Here is a 21,944-nt window from a genome sequence, read left to right as displayed (position 1 = left end):
GCACAGCTTAATAAATAGTAGTTTTATATGCATAATAAATAATAGTTGCCCCTGGGCGTACAGTAAAAATAATGATAACAAAAATACTTAGATAATACAGTGCTACTGTGTTCCAGGGTATAGGTCTGAATGTTTTAAATATATTAACTCATTTCATCGTCACAGCCACTTTATGAGGTAAATGTTGGTATTATCCTTGTTTTATGTTATTTTTTATTGGGCCTCATCTGCTCACAACTAGATTTATTGTAATCCTTGGTGCAGGACATATTCCTTATTGCTCCATGCATGGCTCTCTGTTGTTTACTTTTCAAATATTAGTTATTTTTAATATTGTAATATTCCCTTGAAGCCTCCACCCAAAATAAAATGAGGATCTTGTCAATAATTCGCCTCTGACTGGATGGTCCACCCAACCCATTTCACTTCCTCTCCGGGCCCAAAGTAATCCCCCAGAATCCTAAAGTCATCATTTCTTTACTTTCCTTATACAATTTTATAGCTTTATTGCATCTATATATGGTCCTAAAAATGTGTGTGTGTGTATGTGTGTTTAATCTGTATCTATGGTTGTTTTTAACTGTCTTATCATCTTTTGGTACTTTTTTCTCACTTACTGTTGCATTGCTAAGATTCATTCATATTGTTGTGTGTTGCTACAGTCATTTCAACAACCATTTAAAATCCAGTGTGTGAATATGTAACAGTTTACTCATCCTCAAACCATTCTTTATTGAAGTACCTATTACATACTTATTGATTTTTTCTTTTCTGATTATTAACTAGTTTATCTCTGTCACATCCATGTTTGCTAATAGTTTCCTGTGATTCCAGCAGTTTTTCTACATCCTCTGTAATGGCTGCATGAGATCCCGCCTCTTTTGCAAGACTTGCCATCATGCTTTGCAAATGATTTGCCTTGGGTTGTCAGCTGTTTACACTGGGCTACGTGAGAAAGGCTGACTAATAAAGACTTTGATCTGATGGGCTTATTAGGGCACAGAGAGCCCATACTCTCAGCCAAGAGGAATATTGGGGGGAGGTGGGGAATGTCAGTTCATTGTTGAATATTTCATTGTTATGATCTGTAAACAATACTATAAACAGGGCCCCTTGAGAATGGAGATGGAGCTGCCATGAATGTCTTATACCTCACATCTTTGGAATTGTTAGAAAAGAGCAAAATAACCTTTGTACTGGGCCTAAGCAACCCTGTGCCTTGCAAAAAACTGTTTGCAAAATAACGAGAAGCAGTTATTATGACTGCTGGACTGAAAATTTAAGACATTGTTTAGAATTATCATGACTACGTTATATTATCTGCCCCAATAGAAATGTATTCCTTCTATTGAAGTAATTGTTCCCCTTTCCTTTCTCATAAATACCCATCGCCTTTGTCTCCTAATGAGAACACTATTCGGGCTTCTGCCTGAATCAGTGCATCCCGAATAGCTATTGTTATTGATCTCAACAAATGCTTGTTGCCTCTCACTTTGGAAGGAATTTTCTTTTCATTTTTTTTTTTAGCTTAGCAGGTCACTTTTGCTTCCCTGGGCACCTGGGAAATGTGGGAACTTGGGTCATGACCACTGAGATAACCAGAAGGCCCTGCACCTGGGCAAAATCTTTAGCTCCTCCCACAAAAGGTAGAACCTAATTGCCTCCCCTTGAATATGGGCCGGCCTTGGTGACTAAAGAATACAGTGCAGTAGAAGCCGCGTGGTGGGGGGACTTCGGAGGCTAAGTTAAGGAAGGGGGACACAGCTTCCAGTGGCTCACTCTCCTGGGGACACTTGCTCTGTGAAAGCCAGGCAGCAGGCTGTGAAGAAGCAGCTCTGAGCCCCCACAGAGACCACACTGGAGAGGAACTGAGGCCCCCAACTGAGCCAGCAGCAAGTGCCAGGCTAGTGAGTAAAGGAGTCTTCCAGGAGAGGGCCTTCAAATTCATGAGCTGTGACAAGTCACCCTGCACGTGCCATGTCCAAATTCCTCATCACGCATAGTGAGTATTCAGCTAACCCCGTGTTGTGTCCAAAGTTCTTACCCACGGAATCCATGTGCATAATAAATGGTTGTCTTATGCTTCTACGTTTTGGAGTAGTCATTTGTTATGCAAACTGGTAAAATTAGTAAAAAAATAGTAACTGGTACACAATTTACTTTTTATTTTTATTTCTGCTATTACATGCATACAAATTTAAGATTGATATTTCCTTTTGATAATTTGACTCCTTTATTGCTAGAAAGCATACAATCTTATCTCTGGTAATATTTCTCCTAAATATACTTATTTTTTATTTTAATACAGCCAGTCCAGCTTTCTTTGGATTAGTGTTTGCATAGACTATTTTATCCTGTCTTTGTACTTTAATCTATTTGGAGCTCCACATTTAACGTGGGTTTGGTAGTGGTTTTTTTTATTCTATTTGACATCTTTGTCTTTTAAGTGGAGTGTTCAGATAATTTGTACTTTATGTAATTATTGCTATAGTTGAATTTAAATCTACCATCTTGCTATCTTATTATGTGTTTTCTATTTGTCTTATCTGTTCTTTTTCTTCTTTTTTTAAAATTTTTTATTTCACCCATCCCTTCAACACCCTCCCATTTGGGAACCATCAGCTTGTTCTCTATGTCTATGGGTCTGCTTCTGTTTTGTACTGTTTATTCATTTGTTTTGTTTTGTTTTTTAGATTCCCATTGTAAGTGAAATCGTATGGTATTCGTCTTTATCTGTCTGACTTATTGCACTTAGCATAATACCCTCTAGGTCCATCTACGTTGTCGTAAATGGCAAGATTTCATTCATATGTGTGTGTTTTTTGCTGAGTAATTGTACACCCAATTTAAAGATGTGGTAGCTGAGGATAAATAAACAGTAAACGGAGAAACCAAGGATTGAACTCTGGCCATTTGAATTGAAAATTTGCTGTTCTTAACCTTGACACTTCCCTTATAACTATCTAATCTGTTTCTTCCCTTGCATTTCAGGACACCCTTCAGAACATAACTAATTAACTCAGTCCCCTAACCCTGGGATTAAACCTGGGAGTGCAGTGCTTCCAAAAATGCACATGCCAATGCCCTAAATACAGCCCACTCAGGAAGGACTAGATCTGCAGATTGTCAAATGAGACCTTCCCAAGTAAGATAAAACCCTACTTCAGGGCTGAAAAAGAACAGAGTATTTTAAAATAAACATTATGTACTTTTATTAAGTTCAAAAGGGTGATGTTAATGTGAAGAAAAGGATAAAAATCAACTCTTTCTTTTACACTATATTGTTGTATGAAGAAATTTTTATTTTCTAGTGTAGTTTATTTAAAAATCAAAAGAAACATCTTTAATTTAAAACAGTTTGGAATGTTGTAAATATTCAAAGATGGAATCAGAATCATTTCTAGTTATGTAGTATTTGAACTAATATATCATTTTCAGAAAATTTTACAAATAAACCAAGAAGGTTATGCTAACACCAACTACTTTTCATGATAACAATTTTAGCTCTTGGTTTAGAGTAGAGCAAAGTTATCCAGCTGTCTCTCCATGATGCCAGCTTTAACCCTTTCTGGAGCTAAGGAGACACTGTATTAAAGAAAACACCAGTGGTTACCAGAGGGGAAGAGGGTGGGGGAAGGATGAAGAGGGTAAAGGAGGTCAACTATATGGTGACAAAAGGGAGACCAGACTTTGGGTTGTGAGCACACGGTTCCATATATAGTTGATGCATTATAGAATTGAACACCTGAAATGTGTATGTTATTAACCAATGTTACTCCAAAAATTTTAATTAAAAATAGAAAGCTACACCAGGATTAAGGCAGCCAATGGGATTTATTTAATGATCTGGATTTATTACGAACTCATGAAATAAGTATCTTTTCATAAATGTGTGTTTGTTAACATTGTGTTTATGTATAGTATTATTCTTAAAGGCTTATAAAAACAGTAGTCCTTTGCTCCCTGTCCCTACCCCTAGTCATACCTCCCACAGGCAACCACCTTCAATTCTTCTATTTCTCCTCCTGTTTACCTTTTATCTCTAATTTATACACTTATACTGATATTTCTTGATTAATCATTTTTAGACATTATTTATTGACCTCCCATCATGATAATGAGGACTTTTCATCCTTTACACACATGTCCACTGGCTTTTTACCCAAATGCCCAACATGGCTGTATCATCATTCATGGCTGTATGAAGACGACAACTTTACAAGAAGTGTTAGATGCAATAGCCCAGAGGAGACATGATGGTGATTAGATTATGGCGGTGGCTGTGGAGATGGGAAAAACATGACTGATTCAGGAGATATGTGGGAGGAAGAGTAGATGAAACTGAGTATTTCTGGATGTAAAGGATGAGAGAGAGGGAGGTACATGGGGAAATGGTGGAGATGGATACTGATATCATTTACTGAAATGAACACTGAAGTAGCAGCAGGTTGGGGTGGGGATGGGAGAATTGTAAGCTCAGTTTGTGACATGCTGAGTTTGAGCAGCCTGAAAAGTTCCCAGATGGAGGCAGAATATGTGAATAGGCAGATTGAAATCTCTACCTAGACTGGACTGGATTGGGAGTCGTCATTGTGATGGCAACTGAACCACGGTGATGAGTGACAATATCTGAGGAGAAAGGAGAAAGTGAGAAGAGTGTCTTGGTTTATATACAGAGGAAGACTAACATTTAAGAAGCAGAAGGAAGCCAGTAAGGGATTTTAGAAGGAGTTGCCAGAGACATGGAAGGAAAAGAAGGTGAGTTTGCTGTCAGAAGCCACAAGAAAATCCTTGACGAGATACAGAGGGGTCCAATGAAGTAATAAATGGAAAATTCCAGAAAGGGCAGGAGGAAGGGCCTCTGGAACACAGACAATGGTAGAAGGAGAAAGTTAGTCACTATAAAAGAGGAAGAGGGTGTGTATGTAGAAATGGGATTTGTGCATCTCAAAGCAGAAGGTTTAAAATAGTTGTTGCAAATAATAGGAGAGGAAGTCACCAGAGATGTGTAGTAGGAGTTCCTAGCATTGCTGAAGGCCCAGTTGGAACTGCTGACTATGAATACTGGTACAAAATATCTCGTAGGACCCTTGGTATATATTACCCTTGGAGGTTCGGAAAAAAGATTATATGTAGAAAATCCATTATGGGCAGGAGCCTTTTGGTGGAGAGTTTTGCTATATCAAAGTGTGTTTGTGATCCCTGATGCTATTTGCATCAATTTAGGAAAATTCCATATTTTAGAACAAGACATCTTTTTGTATCTGGTAACCAAATATATTAGCCCAGAGTCAAAAATAAAAATTTTTTTATACCTCCTCAAAAGACTTACACAAGCAAAAAAGAAATACTTTGTAGGGTAACTTTTCCTCAGCTTTATTCTGTTCCTCAGTTTCAGGCACAAAGAAGACAAGTAGCAAGGTTGGGATTTTTCTCTGGGTCCACACCTTAAACAGGTCTGGTCTAGGAACTGAGATTCTTTCATATTTTATTTCATTTATTTTATTATTATTTTTATTTTTAGCTACAACATCAGGTAGACCTAGGAAGCAGGGTTTTGAAGTGGACGTGGTAAGAAAATCAGGAACACGGCAGCTCCACCTCCTAAAAACATTTCCCCAGAGAAAATGAGTTTTTTCTTGACTTCTTAACATTAAATGGAGTTTACTGACAATGATTTACTAGGTTCTTGAATGATTTGGTTTAATCCCATGGCCTCAGTTAAAAAACAACCTTGTGTTGTTATATTGTTTTAATCTAAAAGAAAATTGATTGTTAAAATACCTTTTCCAAAAGAATTAGTTTTTGTAAGAAAGCATCCCAGTTGTAGACAGACAATGTACCTGGATCCAAAGAAGAAATGGAGGACAATTCATGACTGTGGTTGGCAGAATTGTGGCCCCTGTATTAGTTTGCTGAGACGGCCATGACAGAGCACAACAGACTGGGTGGCTTCAACTACAGAAATTTATTTTCTCACAATTCTGACAGCTAGAAGTGCTAGGTCAAGGGGTTGGCAGGGTTGGTTTCCCCTGAGCCCTCTCTTCTTTGTTGTAGATGACCATCTTTTCCCTGTCGTCACATGGTCTTCCCTCTCTCCATGTGGGTCTATGTCCTAATCTCCTCTGCTTATGAGGAGAACGGTCATATTGGGTTAGGGCCCACACGGATGACCTAATTTTAATTTAATTACCTCTTTAAAGGCCCTATGTCCAAAAGTAGCCAGAAGGTACTGGGAATTAGGACTTCAACATACATTTTGGGGGACACAAAAGGTCCTTTTGACCCTTGCCCCTTGAATCACACCTATGAATATGGCAAAAGAACTCTGTAATTAAGGTAAGATGCAATTAGGGTAAGAGATCTAAAGATAAAGAGATTATCCTGGATTACCCATGTGTACCCAATCTAATCCCATGAGCTAGTAAAAGGAGAACTTTCTCCAGCCAGAGGCAGAAGAAGTCAGGGAGGTCCTAAGCATGAGAAGGTTTGGTGAACCGTGCCGGCTCTAAGAGCCCATAGGCAAGGACAGAGGGGGCCTCCAGGAGGACAGGGTGGCCCTCAGCTGACATCCAACAAGGAAATGGGAACCTCAGTCCTACAACTTCAATGAACCTAATTCGGGCAACAACCTAAAAGAACTTGGAAGTGGATTCTTCCCCAGAGCCTCCCACCAAGAACCCACCCAGCCAATGACACCTTGATTTCTGCTGTGTGAACCCTGAAGCAGAGAAACCATTTGAGTCTTGAGGCAGCCAAGACTTCTGACCTACAGAACTGTGAGATAGTAAGTTTGTGTTGTCTTTAGCTACTAAATTTGTGGTGATTTATTACAGTTAGCAATAGAAAATAAATGAACAACAAACTGAAGAGTCAGCAACTTAAGGAAAAGTACAGTCTAGAAATTAAATCTACAGGTGACTTCAACTTAGAATGAGCCAAATAATAAAATAAATCAAATAAAGTTACTAGTACAATTGAAGGTACCTTGGGAAATGAACCAGGATTTCTTCAAAGCCCTTTTGAAGAATCAGAAAATTAGCAGAACGACCTCCTGAATTGGAGCTAAATTCTGAATGGTTGTCAGTAGCTGTGAATGATTCCTCTCCTGACAAATAAAAATCAATGTCTGGGAGTCTGAATGCATAAATAATTCAAATACACATCTCCTCTCTCACCTTCAACAAGAAAATAAATTGTACAATTACAGCTACACTGAAAAGAATGTTGTGAAACTCTCACACAATGTCTGGCACAAAGTAAAATTTTAGTAAATGTTTATTATTATCATTATTATTACTCGTTTCATTTGATTGGTATATTCCTGAGAAGTAAATAATTTACTTTGCAAATTAAAGGATAATTTTCTATTGACTTAGCATATAACTTAAGAGATTTTTTTGGACTGAGTCCAAGTTGTTTTAAGATTTGCGCCTGAAAAGCCGCAAGCCCAAAGAACACGCCAGCTGGCTGAGTGCGGGACGTAGGTTCATTGAGACTTACTAACCAGCGAGAGTCTTCGGTGGCTGCCGGTAGGAAGGGCAGTAAACGGCCCCAAGGTGGAGGAGAAGGGAGGTTATATAGGTCCCACAAAACAAAGAGCGTTCCGTGGGAGAAGGCTCTGGCGGGCCCTGCAGGCCTGCTCTCGTGCACACTGCGCCCCAAGAAGGAGGGAGACCTTGACGGCTGAGCAGTGTACAGAACTGGGGGTCTGCTAAGCAGCGTTCCCATGGAGCCAGGAGACCCTGACTGCCTTGCCTGGTAGCTTGTCTGCCTGTGGGCCAGGTCCTTACAGAGATAATCCTCTGAGGGGAGAGGGGGAGCCAATACTGAGATTTAAAAAGTCACAAATAAAAATACAGAAAAAGATTAATAATAATATTTTTATTATTAAAATATTAATAAAATATTGTGATTAACATTTTCATGTTACATAAAATGTCACATCTGCTCTATCAAATGAGATAAAGAGACTTCTGAAGCAAGAGTCTCAAACTACAAGGCCTTCCGGGCCAGGCAAGTAAAATAAATGTATGAGGTGAAGGGGTCTAAAGATAACAGGAAGTGATGAAAAATTAACAACAGGACAGGATCCACCTTGCCTGAGAGCATTTTAATTCAACTTCCTTTAAAAGACTGCTGTTCAAACAAAACATGCTTGAGGACCATCGTGCAATTTTTTTGCTCCCTTCATTTCCTAGTCCTTTCTACTTTCTCAGGTTAAAGACCATCACCTTCTCTTAGAGCGATCAAGAGTACACACTTAGAAGTTTTACAATATTGGAGGGAAGAAGACAGGGAGGGAGGGAAGGGAAGAAAGGAGAAAGCCCAGGAGAGAGGAAGGAAAAGGAGAGAAGAGCATAACGGCCCTCAGAGTTACTGAGAACAGATGACTAAGATGAGAGGCAATGGGGGAAGAATTGTCTGTATTTGTCAAGGCCCTGCTCTAATCGAGGCCCTGCTCTAGTCAAGACCATCTGTTAGGAACTATGGGATGGATGGAGTCTCTGGGTTCAGGGAGCTCACAAATCTCTGAGGAAGATAAGGCACAAGTGGATTGAGTGTTGAGATTGGTCTTGGAGCCAGACAGGTATATAGGTTAAAATCCGGATTTTGCCACTGACCAGATGTACAGCCTTAGGCAAAATTAATTAACTTCTCTAAGGTCCCCTTTGGTAGCCATTGGGATGATTCTTATACATACAGGATATTTAAATAGCAATTTAACACAATACAAAAGATGTCACAATACATGAATTATTATCAAGTTAATTGTAAAGACAATAGTGACCCTGAGATAAAAGGGAGACATCTTTTTCAGGGAGATAAACATATAGACGGGGAGAACCTGCTGGTTTCTTCAAAAGGGCAAAGTCAAGGGAGGAGCTAGATCCCCGTGGATTGCTAGTTCTCACTGGGTTTAGCACCAAAAAGTGAAGTTTAGATATATTATGGCACAGGCTAAGTTATTGTAACAAAGAAACCCCAAACAGTGGCTTATTTATGGTAGGGGTTTATTTCTCTCTCAAGAACAGTGATCCATGGCTAAAAGGGTGTTCACAATATTCGACAAGGGCTCCAAGTCTGGGTCAAAGATCAGCTCTGATCATGGCCAAGAATCAGGAAGGAGGAAAAGGAGAAGGTGAGACACTCCTCATTCTTTTATGAATAAGACTATAAATGGCACATGTCACTTTCACTCACATCCCATTGGTCACGTAGCCACATAAGTTGGTAATCACAAAATAGTCACATGGATGTGAAATACAGTATGGGGAATATAATCAATAGTGTTGTAAAGATCATGTAGGGTGTCAGATGGCACTGGACTTATCAGGGGATCATGTCATGGACGGTGCAGATGCCTGACCACTGTGCTATACACCTGATGCTGAAGTAGAATAATATTGAATGTCATCTATATATATATATATATATATATATATATATATATATATGGTCACAGGATGTAAAGTACAGCATAGGGAATATAGTCAATGGTATTGTAACAGCTATATATGATGTCAGAGGGGTAGTAGATTGGGGGGGTTTTCACTTTATGAGGGGCATAAATGTCTAATTATTACATTGTTTTGTAAACCTGAAACTAAAAAAAAAAAAGAAAAAGATGTGCCCTCATCCACCTTATTCGCTGGATCTGGCACCGTGTGACTTCTCCCTCTTCCCCAAAGTCAAAATCACCATGAAGAGAAAATGTTTTGAATCGATTCAGGACATCGAGGCAGCCATGACAGCGCAACTAAAGACATTCACAAAACAGGACTTCCAGAACAGCTTCAGAAAGTGGTAAGAACGATGGGATAAGTGTGTTTGAAGCAAGGGGGAGTATTTTGAGGGAGATTAGTGGCAATGTGTCTTTTACTGTAATAAATTTTTTTAATTACAAAGAAAAGCTACAAGGAAGGCCGGGAAATGTATCATTAGTTCAGTGGCCGTGTCTCTAGCTACAACAAAAAGTAAGAAGAGGGAAATGGATGTTGGGAGAAAATGAACAATCTTTGCCATAGAAAGACCAATGGGAACCCCAAAATTTTAATGCGCATTTTAGAATAGAAGGAGGAAGTTTGCCGTCTGTTTCAAGTGGGTGAGAGTCAGTAAACACAGCAGGGTCAATTACACCACAGGGACATTTGTTGTGAGACTAGTATTTATTTATCTTATAACTGAAAGTTTGGTTTGTCTTTTTCCATCCTTGTTTCTCCTTAGGGAACTCAGGTATCCCGAATTGGAATACTCATAATCCCATGTCATAAAAAACAGACATCATTAATACAATACATGGCCCACTTATATTAACTAATTTATTTGTTGGTTTAATTAATTTTTAATTAAAACCAACATTAATGTACATCATACACCCATATCTGTGAATAAATGTATGAAAGGGTGCTAACTGAATTTTTTTATGTAGAAAAAACACTGCAAGAAAGCCAATCAAAATAAATAGTGATTTTTTTTACTAATCACTAGAGATTAAATGATGAGCAAGAAACTCTATTTGCATAATGGGAAATATATTCAATGGTAGTTATCCAATTTGTAGCATGCCACATGGGTAAACCAGGTCAATAGCACCCTTTGTATTTAAACAGATAATCTATTCAGATACATAGCAGCAGATACTGGCATGGCAGCCAGCCTTCTTGCTGCACCTTCACTCCAGAGTGTTTTAGTTCTCATTTTTGGGGTGATATTCATACGACCATCACAGTTCCCATGGAACTTTGCTTTCTGGCTGTAAGACAATCTATTTATCATTTGTATTTCAGCCTTATTATTAAATCTTTCAGCCTTATTACCTTAGTTTTGGTGGTAAATTCCTAATTATTTAGGCTTATTAACTTAGATTTGATTCTCCACAGCGTTTTTTCCAGTTTTATTGAGAAATAATTGACATAGATCACTGTATAAGTTTAAGGCGTACAGCACGAGGGTTTGATTCACATATATTGCAAAATGATTACTACAATAGTTTCAGCTAACATCCATCTTCTTACCGTGTTTCCCCAAAAATAAGACATAACTGGAAAATAAGCTGTAGCATGATTTTTCAGGATGACATCCCCTGAACATCAGCCCTAACACATCTTTTGGAGCAAAACTTAATATAAGACCCGGTCTTATTTTCAGGGAAACACGGTGTATAGATACAATAAAAAGAAAAGAAAGAAAAAAAGAAACCAGGCAAAATTTTTTCTCCTTGTGATGAGAACTCTTAGGATTTATTCTCTTAACAACTTTCCTATATATCATACAGCATTGTCAGCTATAGTCATTATGTTGTACATTACATCCCTAGTACTTGCTTATCTTATAACTGGAAATTTGTACCATTTGACCACCTTCATCCAATTCCCTCTTCCCTCACCCTTCACCTCTTGTAGCCACAAGTCTGATCTCTTTTTCTATCAGTTTGGTTGGTTTCTCTTTTCTTTTCTTTCTTTTGTCTTTTTCTTCCTTTTTCTCGTTTCTTTTTTAAGATTCCACATGTGAGATCACACAGTATTTGTCTGTCTATTTGACTTATTTCACCTAGCGTAATGCCTTCAAAGTCATAATGCCTGTTGGTATATCTTTTTTGGAGAAATGTCTATTCAAGTCCTTTGCCCATTTTTTAAATTGGTTATTTGTTTTTTGATATTGAGTTGTATGATTTCTTTATGTATTTTAAATATTAACTCCTTATCAGATTTATGTTTTGTGAATATATATTTCCATTCCATAGCTTGTCTTTTCACTTTATTAATGGTTTCTCTTGCTGTGCAGAAGCTTTTTAGTTTGATGTAGTCCCACTTGTTTAATTTTTATTTTGTTGCTTGTGCTTTAGGTGTCATATCCAAAAAATCATTACCAAGACCTATGCCAAGGAGCTTTATTCCTATGTTTTTTTCCTAGGACTTTCATGATTTGAGGTTTTACATGTAAGTCTTTCACGCATTTTAAGTTGATCTTTGTGAGTGGTGTAAGGGGTTCAGTTTTATTCTTTTGTGTTTGAATATCCAATTATCCAGCACCATTTATTGAAGTGACTGTCTTTTCTATTCTTGGGTTCCTTGTCAAATATTAGTTGACTATATATGTTGGGTTTATTTCTTGGCTTTTAATTCTTTTCCATTCGTCTATTTGTCTGTTTTTATGTCAGTATTGTTATGATACATATAAGCTTTATAATAGAGCCTGAAATCAGGATGTGTGATGCCTCCGCTTTGTTCTTCTTTCTCAGGATTTCTTTGGCTATTTGGGCTTTTTGTGGTTCCATATAAATTTTAGGGGTGTTTTTTCTACTATTATAAAAAATGCCACTGGAATATTAATAGGGATTGCATAATGGAAAATATATTTAATAGTAGTTATCCAATTTGTTGCATGTCAAGTAAGTAAACCAGGTCAATAGATGGCTTTTGGTAGTATTCACATTTTAACAGTATTAATTCTTCCAATCTATGAACATGGGATTTCCATAGCTCACTTTTATTTCCCAATTTATTCGTGTGTGTTTTTTTTATACTATACTGAGCACTTCTGACTACCCTCATTCAACCCAAGGAACAGAAGATTAACTATAATTCACACTTATCTATATATCCCTTCCCTATTTCAACCCCTGCACTTCAACGTAACCACTATCCCATTTTATGTTTATTATTTCCTTACTTTTTAAATAAAATTTAATCCATATATACATGGAGGCCAAATAATATATTAAATTTTTGTTGTTTTCAATTTTACAAAAGTATTAATATACAACATGCTTTCAATTTTGAGAAATAATTTAGCTGGGTGTCCTAGGTTGGCAGTTATTTTCTTTTAGCACATTTATAATTCCTCTGGATTTGGGTTTCCTTTAGAAGCCTAATTGTTGCTCTCATGAATAAAAATACCGTCAGCTGCATTTTGAGAATCTATTTTAGTATTTGGTGTTCAACAGAATGAGTACCAAATGTCTAGGTGCAGATTTCCTCTTATTCACCCTACTAGCAATCAGTTAGGATTCTTGAATCTGCGTAGACATTTTTCTTCAGTTGTGCAAATCCTTAGCTATTATCTCTTCAAATATGCTACCCAATTCTCTTTCCTCCCACCTTCCTTCTCTCTCACTCTCAATGAATCTCAACATCTTATTACATCATTTATGTCTCATAATTTCTCATCCATATTTTTAATCTTTTTGTTTCTCTGTGCTACATTCTGGATAATTTCTTTTGATTTATGCTCTGGTTAAGTAATTATCACTTGATCTGCGTCCAATCTTTTACCCAATGCCTACCGTATTTTTAATTTCAGATATTGAGTTTTCTATTTCTAGAAATTCTATTTGGTTCTCTTTGAAACATATTAGGTTATTTTCTATGGTTTCCTATTCCTACATAGTTTTCAATATTTTCTTTTAAATTTATTTAAAGGTAGTAATCAAAGGAAATTATGACACATGCTACAATGTAGATGAACCTGAGGACGTTATGCTAGGTGAAATAAACCAGTCACAAAAAGACAAATACTGTATTATCCTACTTTACTACTCTGACTATATCATATCAGATTTATCATATATCATATCCAAAGCAGTAAAATTCATAGAATCAGAAAGTAGAATGGTGATTGCCAGAGGCTGGAGGGAAGGGAAATAGGGAATTGTTTAATGAGTATAGAATTTCAGTTTTGCAAGAAGAAAAAGTTCTGGAGATTGGCTGCACAACAATGTGAATATAATTAACACTGTTGAACTGTACACTTCAAAATCGTTAAGGTGGTAAATTTTATGCTATGTGTATTTTACCACAATTAAAACTAAAATTAGAAAGTAATGCAAAAAAGTAGCAATTATAATTGTTTCATAATCTAGTATTCCTGCCGTTCTGTTTCTATTGTGTGTTATTTCTGTTGGTTCTCACTCACATTGGCTTGTTCCTTGTTTGGTTTGTTGTTTTTTACTGTGTACTAGTCACTGTCTCTGAAAAATTACTCATGGAGATTCTTTGAGGACCAAGACAAAGATGCATTCTTTCAGAGAGGATTTGAGTTTGCTTTTGCCGGCACTTAGAGACACTTCCAGTTTAGGGCTACTTTAAACTAGATTTATGACTTAAAAAAGTGCTTTGAATGATTCATATCATTTAGGCTACAAATCCACAAAAAGGCTAGCTATGATTATAATGTCTCAAGGAGAGTTTCCCGCCCCCCATAAATTCAGTGCACTACTAAGTTAACTTTCCTTGGAATCTCTTGGGAGAAAGGTGTGGGGGCAGACTTACTTCTGATTCTGTCAGGAAAGTTTTTTCCTGTGGGCAAGTCCCCCCCAAGAGCTCCATCCCCTTATTGGAGATGTCTCCCTCCATCCTCTTATTGGAGATGACTCCTGCAGGCACCATAGTTAGAGGCTTCCTGTCAAAACAATGTTGAAGGATCACAGCTGCTAATTGGCCAGATTTAATCATCGCCAGTTCCCCCAAACCCGGAGGCCTAACTTATAAAACACACCAAGTGCTCAGTTCTTTGGGAACAATCTTTAAAGCTGTGTTCTGATGCAGAGTAGTCCTCCTCATTCTTCCGCAACAATTCACCTTTAATCATATATCTTTGGGGGGTCCGTGACTAATATAGGGAAGGCCTTCGAACAGATTCCCCATCTTGGCAGACCCTGAGCTTTGATTTCATTTGTTCTTATTCTGCAGAGCTTTCTCATAAATGAAATTCAAATTTGGCCAGATTGGCAATATCCTCAGAGCAAAATTGATTTCCATGCTTGCTGACCTGTCCCAGTTCTTAAACTCTGTAGACTTTGGCTTTCTACCTCTTACCTCCTACCTTGTCAGCACTTCTCTGCTCTTAAGAGTATTTTAAAACTATTTTATCCAGCATTTTTAGTTGTTTTTAGCAGTAAGTTGGACCCCAAAACCTAACCAATCAGAAATTCCTCTAGTTTTTAAAAATTTCCTTTCCATTGTTTTCTGTTCTACTTATCTTTTTCCTTCTATTTTTTGTTGTTCGTATTGTTGTTGTTGTTTTTCTCTAACTTCTTGAGTTGAACACTTACCTCATTACTGCTTTTCCTTTTCTTTACAAGGCTTTTCTACCCTAAAGCTCTCAATTTTCCTTAAAGTACACATTTCATTGTATTCCTTAAGTTTTGATTTGTAGTGGAGGAGTGGTTACTCAAAGTCCCCTGTTTCCACCAACTCCTCACCCCAGCAGGGCTATTGTGCTGCCCAGATTTTTCTCCTAAGGACACCTGCAGTCAAGGTTGGACAAGTGCCCCCAATTTTCCCCATGAGGGGGCAGCAATGGTTGCCCAAGGCAAAGCTAGGAAAGATCATTTAAATTACCTTTTTCTGCTCAGTATTTTCCAGTTCTGGCTACACATGAAAATCACTAGGAAGTTTTGAAAAATTCTGATATTTGGGACCCACCTAGAAAATGTTCTAATTGGTCTGACATAGGGCCTGGGCCTCGCACTTTCAGTGATTTAATGTGAAGACAGGATGAGAACCACTCCTGTAATTGATCTGCTCACTGCCACCAGACTGCATCCTCCCTCCCCACTCCCACTCCCAATCAATTGTAAACAGTCTTCTGTCTTCCTACAGTTATTTCCCGGTTTCATATATTTCTCTGTCGTTTCTCCTTTAGTACTGGAGGCAGACACCCTGGTAATTTAATTTACCACATGAATAGGAAGCAGAATTCCCCCTTACGTTGTTTGTCTCCACAGGAATTCTCAGCATGAGACAGAAACACTGGTGTGAGATGACCGTCAAAACAGGCACTGTGTTAGCAGGGGTGTTTACCATTGTAGCCACTGACATGTACCTCATCTTCGAACAGAAGCCACTGAGGAGCAGCAATTGCACTGAGGTTAACCAGTGGAACAAGGGCGTAATTCTCCTGATACGTCAGTTCCTCATCTGTTGGAGTTTGAATATCGTCCTCTTCCTGTCTTGCATCACCACCATCCTCAGCTGCTTGCTCATATCCTCAGTACACGCCCAGATGTGCAGGGGCTTGGTGATCTACATCACTTGGATCTTCTTCTATGAAACTGTAAACATCGTACTACAAATCCTTACCGACAATGACACCAGCACTGGGAGGTCAGAGTCATGCGCTGGTTTGGCTTGGTGTCCCGTGTATTCATGCACTGTTTCTGGATGTTCTTTGTCACCACTTATGCCCACATAGTCTACAGAAGTAAAGCCCAGGGCAATATAATTTTCTACAACAGACGTATTTCTGCAGGCAGTAGAGAGTTCCCACGGCGGAAATCAAAGATAATCAACTTTACCCGCCACTATAAGGAATAATTTTGGAACTTTTCTCTCCCGTGAGCAGTAGATCTCCCAGGTTCTCATAATAGTTCTATTTCCCATGTCTTTCACTTTTGCTGCTCTGTTCAAGTAGAGACCCTACTCCCACCCTTTGGCCAATGTGGAGAGAAATCCTGCTCACTGAGGAGGGTTACTTAAAGGGCATTGTCATTTATCAAGCACTCCTGGAGTTCTCCTTCCTTTTCAGGTCAGTACCACCTTCCTGCTGAAAATAAAGAGGGCAAGGGAGTGAAATGAAGCGAATTGCAGTCAGGCAATCCTTTCACCTTGTTATGTCTTCATCAGCCTTCAACCCAGAGCTCTCTAATGTAACCCTGGGACAGGGGTATCTGTATGTGTACCTCAGATTGCATAAAGGATTCTGTCGGTGACTTTGTGCTATAGTTTTTCTCCCTGTGTCCTCTATGCTATATTCCAGATAAGTAAAAGAATAAAAATAGAGAAAAATCATTCTTCCTTTTCTGTTTTGAATCCCCTCCTTTCCAAATTTGTCAAATAGTGCAAATGACACTTATGTGGTTAATCAAAAGGGACTTGCTAAACTTTTCTGTGTCTGGACACTGGAGGAGGATGCAAGAAAAGTGTAAGCTTTGAGGCCTGACCTTGAGTATTTTGCAGTTATGCATCACTTAGCCAACCATATGAGACAGTACAAGATTACACATTATCACAGATCAAGAAAGTTCACTTTGGGGCCGGCCCTGTGGCTCAGGCAGTTGGACCTCTGTGCTCCTAACACCAAAAGCTGCCAGTTTGATTCCCACTGGGCTAGTGGGCTCTCAACCACAAGGTTGCCAGTTCGACTCCTCGACTCCTGCAAGGGATGGTGGGCTCTGCTCCCTGCAAGTAAAATTGAACACGGCACCTTGAGCTGAGCTGCTGCTGAGCTCCCGGATGGTTCAGTTGGTTGGAGCGCGTCCTCGCAACCACAGGGTTGCCGGTTCTACTCTGGCAAGGGATGGTGGGCTGTTCCCCCTGAAACTAAGAAGACAACTGGACCTGGAGCTGAACTGCGCCCTCCACAAGTACGATTGAAGGGACAACACCTTGACTTGTAAAAAGTCCTGGAAGTACACACTGTTCCCCAATGAAGTCCTGTTCCCCTTCCCCAATAAAATCTTAAAAACAAACAAACAAAAAGACAAAAAAAAGAAACTTCACTTTGTGTTCAGGTTTAGAAACTATTAGAGCAGCTTAAGCCAAGATAGAAGACAAGTTGAGTAAACTTCTACTTCAAACATTTTATATTATTTTAAGTATTTATTTAATACCTTTCTTGAGGCATAATTGACATCTGATAACACATAATGTTTAACGTATACAATTTGACATAAGTATATCCCAGTGAAACCATCACCACGATTGAGCTCATGAACATATGTGTTACCTGCAAACGTTTCCTCATAATCCCCGCCTCCCGCCCCTCCCTGCACTCCACACCCCACATCACAAGGTATTGATTTGCTGTCACTATATATTAGTTTGCGTTTTCTAGAATGTTACATAAGTGAATTCATACAGTATGTACTCTTTTTTTGTCTGGCTTCTTTCACTCAGCCTGATGCCTCTAAGACTCATCCATGTCGTTATGTATGTTAATAGTTTACTCTTCCTTGCTGAGCAGGTGCCATGGCAGGAGTGTACCACAGTCTGTTTATCCATTTTCCCAGTGAAGGGCATGTGTGGTTGCAGTTTGGGGCCATTATGAATAAAACACTATAAGCACTTGTGTACAAGACTTTGTATGGACTTAAGATTTCATTTATCTCAGGTAAATACCATTTTAACTTTTAAAGAAACTATTTTTTCTAGAGCGGCTTACAATTTTGCATTCCCAGTGACAGTATATGAGAATTCCAGTTTCTCCACGTCCTTGCCAGCACTTAGTACAGTCGATAAGTTTTCCATTTTAACCATTTTGATAGGTGCATAGTGGTATTTCATTGTGGTTTTAACCTGGGTTTCTCTAAGGACAAATGATGCTGAGCATCTTTTCATGTGCTCATTTAGCTCCTTATATCTCTTTTGGGTAACATGTCTTTTCAAATTTTTGCCCATTTTTAAAAAATAGTTTGTTTTTTATTGTTGAGTTTGGGGTGTTCTTTATATTTTCTTTCTTAGGAGGGAACAGGATTTTGTTAGGAACAGTGTGTATTTCCAGGACTTTATTGGGAAATAGTGTAGATTTCCCAGGGTCCATCAGCTCCAAGTCAAGTTGTTGTCCTTTCAATCTTAGTTTTGGAGGGTGCAGCTCAGCTCCAATCCAGTCGCCATTTTCAATCTAGTTGCGGGAATCTAACCAGCAACCTTGTAGTTGAGAGCATGCGCTCTAACCAACTGAGCCATCCGGCCACCCGGGAACTCAGTGGCAGCTCGTTGTCTTCACTCTAGTTGCAGAGAGTGAAGCTCATTGGCCCATGTGGGAATCCAACCGGCAATCCTGTTGCTCAGAGCTTGTGCTCTAACCAACTGAGCCATCCAGCCTCCCTATATTTTCTAAATACAAATCCTTTATCAGATATATGATTTGTAAATATTTTTTCCAGTTTGTGCCTTGTCTTTTCATTCACTTAACAGTATCTTATGAAAAGCAGAGATTTTTAAATTCAGTGAAGTCCAGTTTATCAATTTGTTCTTTTTTAATTGGAATAATTTATTATTCTGACAAAAGCACAAAGTATGGAAAATTAGTGTACTTGAATCATTTCAGAGAGTAGACAAAGCTTCACACTAGCAGATTTCTGTTTTTAGCATCTTTGAACAGAAATATTCAGAGTAAAGGCAAAAGGCAGGCCAGGCTTCTGACCACCTGTGGTGAGTGATTCCTCTGACTTAGGGTGTGCAGCTCACAGAACAGTGCAGTCATTTGGGGTTTTTTCCTCTACATTGTGAGAGTGCAGCAAAGGACACTTACAGAGAATGAAAATGGTGTTCACTGAATTCACAGCGGGTGGTTAGAAGATGGAAGAGAAATGCTGAGACAAAAGGAGAAAGATCACAGGCAGAGGAGGAGCTCAAATGGACAGTCCACAGGCTCTGACAGCGCAGCACGTGGTCTCCTCCTCCAATCGCACGGTACAGCTCCTGTCAGCAGAGCTGTCCCAGAAGCAAGAACTTGCCCTGTGTCATCCTGCTCCCTTCTTCTGCATAATTGTACACGTCACAATGTAGGAGCATTTAACTGGTTTTCCCAGCCTGGTGAGTTGGCTTCATGTTTGTTCTATTACATCTGTGGTCCACTGATTCACTTTGCTGTGGTGATAGGTGTTGCCACCAACTGCACTTTCTACAGCCTCTTTTACTATGTTGCTCACTTCATCAACAAGGAAAGCAGTCTCTTCCGCAGACTGTGGTCTTCCATCTTTCCTCCAGCGGCGCCTCCGCCTCCCTAAGTAGAGCGCACTCAATTTGTTCTTTTATGAATCACACTTTTGGTTATGATATTTAGCCCAACCCCAGGTCATGAAGGTTTTCTCCTATGTTTTCTTCTAGAGGTCATAGTTTTAAACTTAGATCTATAATCCCTTTTGAGTTATTTTTTTATGTATGGTGAGAGATATAGATCAAAGTTTACTTTTTGCTCCTGGTTTTCTAATTGTTCCAGCGCTAATTCTTAAAAGATTTCCTTTCTCTACTGAATTGACTTCATATATACATGCCTGTTTCTGGACCCTATTTTATTACATCGACCTATTTGTCTATCTTTATGCCAGTGCCACCCTGTCTTGATTACGGCAGCTTTACAATAAGTCTCTAAATCATATTCCTCCATCTGTGTTTAAAATTGTCTTGAGATTTTCAAAATTGTTTTGGCTATTCTAGGTCCTTTGCATTTCCATATGAACTTTAGAATCAGCTTAAAATTTCTATTTATAAAACTTCTGCTGGGATTTTGATTGGGATTGCATTGAATCTATAGATCAATTTGGGGAGAATTGACATCTCAACAATATTGAGTCTTCTAACCCATGACAATAGTATTTCTGTCCATTCACTTAAGTCTTTTTGATATATCTTTGTAGTTTTCATATACAAGTCTTTCACATCTTTTGCAGATATATCTCTAAGTATTTTATATTTTGATGCTATTGTACATGGCATTATTTCTTCAATTTTAATTCCAACTGTTTGTTTTAGGATATAGAAATACAATTTTTTGTTTGTTTGTTTTTGTATATTACCCTGCTACACTGCTAAACTCATGTATTAGGTCAAAATGTTTTTGTAGATTCCATCAGATTTTTTGCATAGTAAGTTATGTTGTCTGCAAATAAGGACAGTTTTACTTCTTCCTGTTCTTCCCTTATTTCACTGGCAGCACCTCCAGTACAATGGTGAGTAGACGTAGTGAGATGGGACATTATTGTCTTGTTCCTTATTTTAGAGGGAAAGCACTTAGTCTTTCTTCAGTGAGTATGGTGTTAGCTATAGGTTTTTTCATAGCTGTTCTATATCAGGTTGAGGAAGTTCCCTTCGATTCCTAATTTGCTGAATTTTTAAAAATCAGGAATGAATGCTGCATATTCTCAAATGTTTTTTCCTACATGTGTTGAGATGATCACATGATCTTTATTTTTTTAAAATTATTAATATGGTAAATTATTTTGATAGAATTTTAAATGTTACACCAGCCATGATATTCTTGGGATAGACTGTTTGGTCATGATGTGTAGTTCTATAGTGGATTAGATTTGTTAAATTTTGTTTAGAATTTTTGTATCTATGTTCATGGGAGATATTTGTCTGTAGTTTATTTATAATCTCTTCATCAGGTTTTGGAATCATAGTAATGCTTTCTTCATAGAAAGGAGTATTTCTTCCTTAAATGTTTGGTAGGATTCAACACTGAAACCACCCGGACCTGGAATTTCTTTGTGGAAAGTTTTTAACTACAAATTCAATTTTTTATAAACAGATAAGGGGCTATTGAGATTATCTAGTTCTTCAGTAAGCTTTAGTAGTTTGTGTTTTTTAAAGAAATGTTTTTATCTAAATGGTCAAGTTTATTGCCATAAAGCTGTTCATAATATTCTCTTGTTATCCTTCTAATATCTGTAGAATGTATAGTGAAGTCATTGCTCTCTCTCTCTCTCTCTCTCTCTCTCTCTCTCTCATTAGCCTGAATAGAGGTTTATAAGTTTTTAATGAAACCAGCTTTGTGTTTCATTGATTTTATCTATTCTTTTTCTATCTTATGTCTCCATCTCCACTGATTTCTGCTCGGATCTTTATTATTTTCTTCTACTTACCTGAGTTAAATTTGCTCTTCTTTCTATACTTTCCTAAGGTAGAAGCTAAGGTCATTGATTTAAGATCTTTCTTATTTCTAAGATACGCACTTAGTGCTATAAATTTTCCCCTAAGTGCTGCTTAAATGGCATCGACAAAATTTGATGTGTTGTGTTTTCATTTTTGTCAAATAAATATACTTTCTAATTTCCTCTTGATTTCTTCTTTGAGCTATGTGTTATCTATAACTGTGCTACTTTGTTCCAAAATTGGAGATTTTCCAGAAATATTTCTGATATTGATTTCTAATTTAATTTTAGTATGATCAGAAAACATATGTTGCATAATCTGAATCATTTTAAATTTATTGAA

The 21,944-nt window shown here is 38.0% G+C and overlaps 1 long non-coding RNA gene and 2 pseudogenes across 2 annotated transcripts in view; 2 read left to right on the top strand and 1 right to left on the bottom strand.

Moving 5' to 3' along the window:
* LOC109440036 (patr class I histocompatibility antigen, A-126 alpha chain) overlaps window positions 1–21,944 on the top strand; it is a 221,823-nt gene that overhangs the window by 47,528 nt on the left and 152,351 nt on the right. The gene's annotated exons all lie outside the window — the stretch shown is intronic.
* On the top strand, window positions 15,742–16,319 carry LOC141571760 (transmembrane protein 217-like; annotated as a pseudogene).
* On the bottom strand, window positions 19,358–21,647 carry LOC141571759 (dynein light chain Tctex-type 1 pseudogene; annotated as a pseudogene).

This window comes from Rhinolophus sinicus, linkage group LG05, assembly GCF_036562045.2.
Source record: "Rhinolophus sinicus isolate RSC01 linkage group LG05, ASM3656204v1, whole genome shotgun sequence".
Lineage (NCBI taxonomy): Eukaryota > Metazoa > Chordata > Mammalia > Chiroptera > Rhinolophidae > Rhinolophus > Rhinolophus sinicus.
This window is presented reverse-complemented; position numbering and strand designations above follow the sequence as displayed.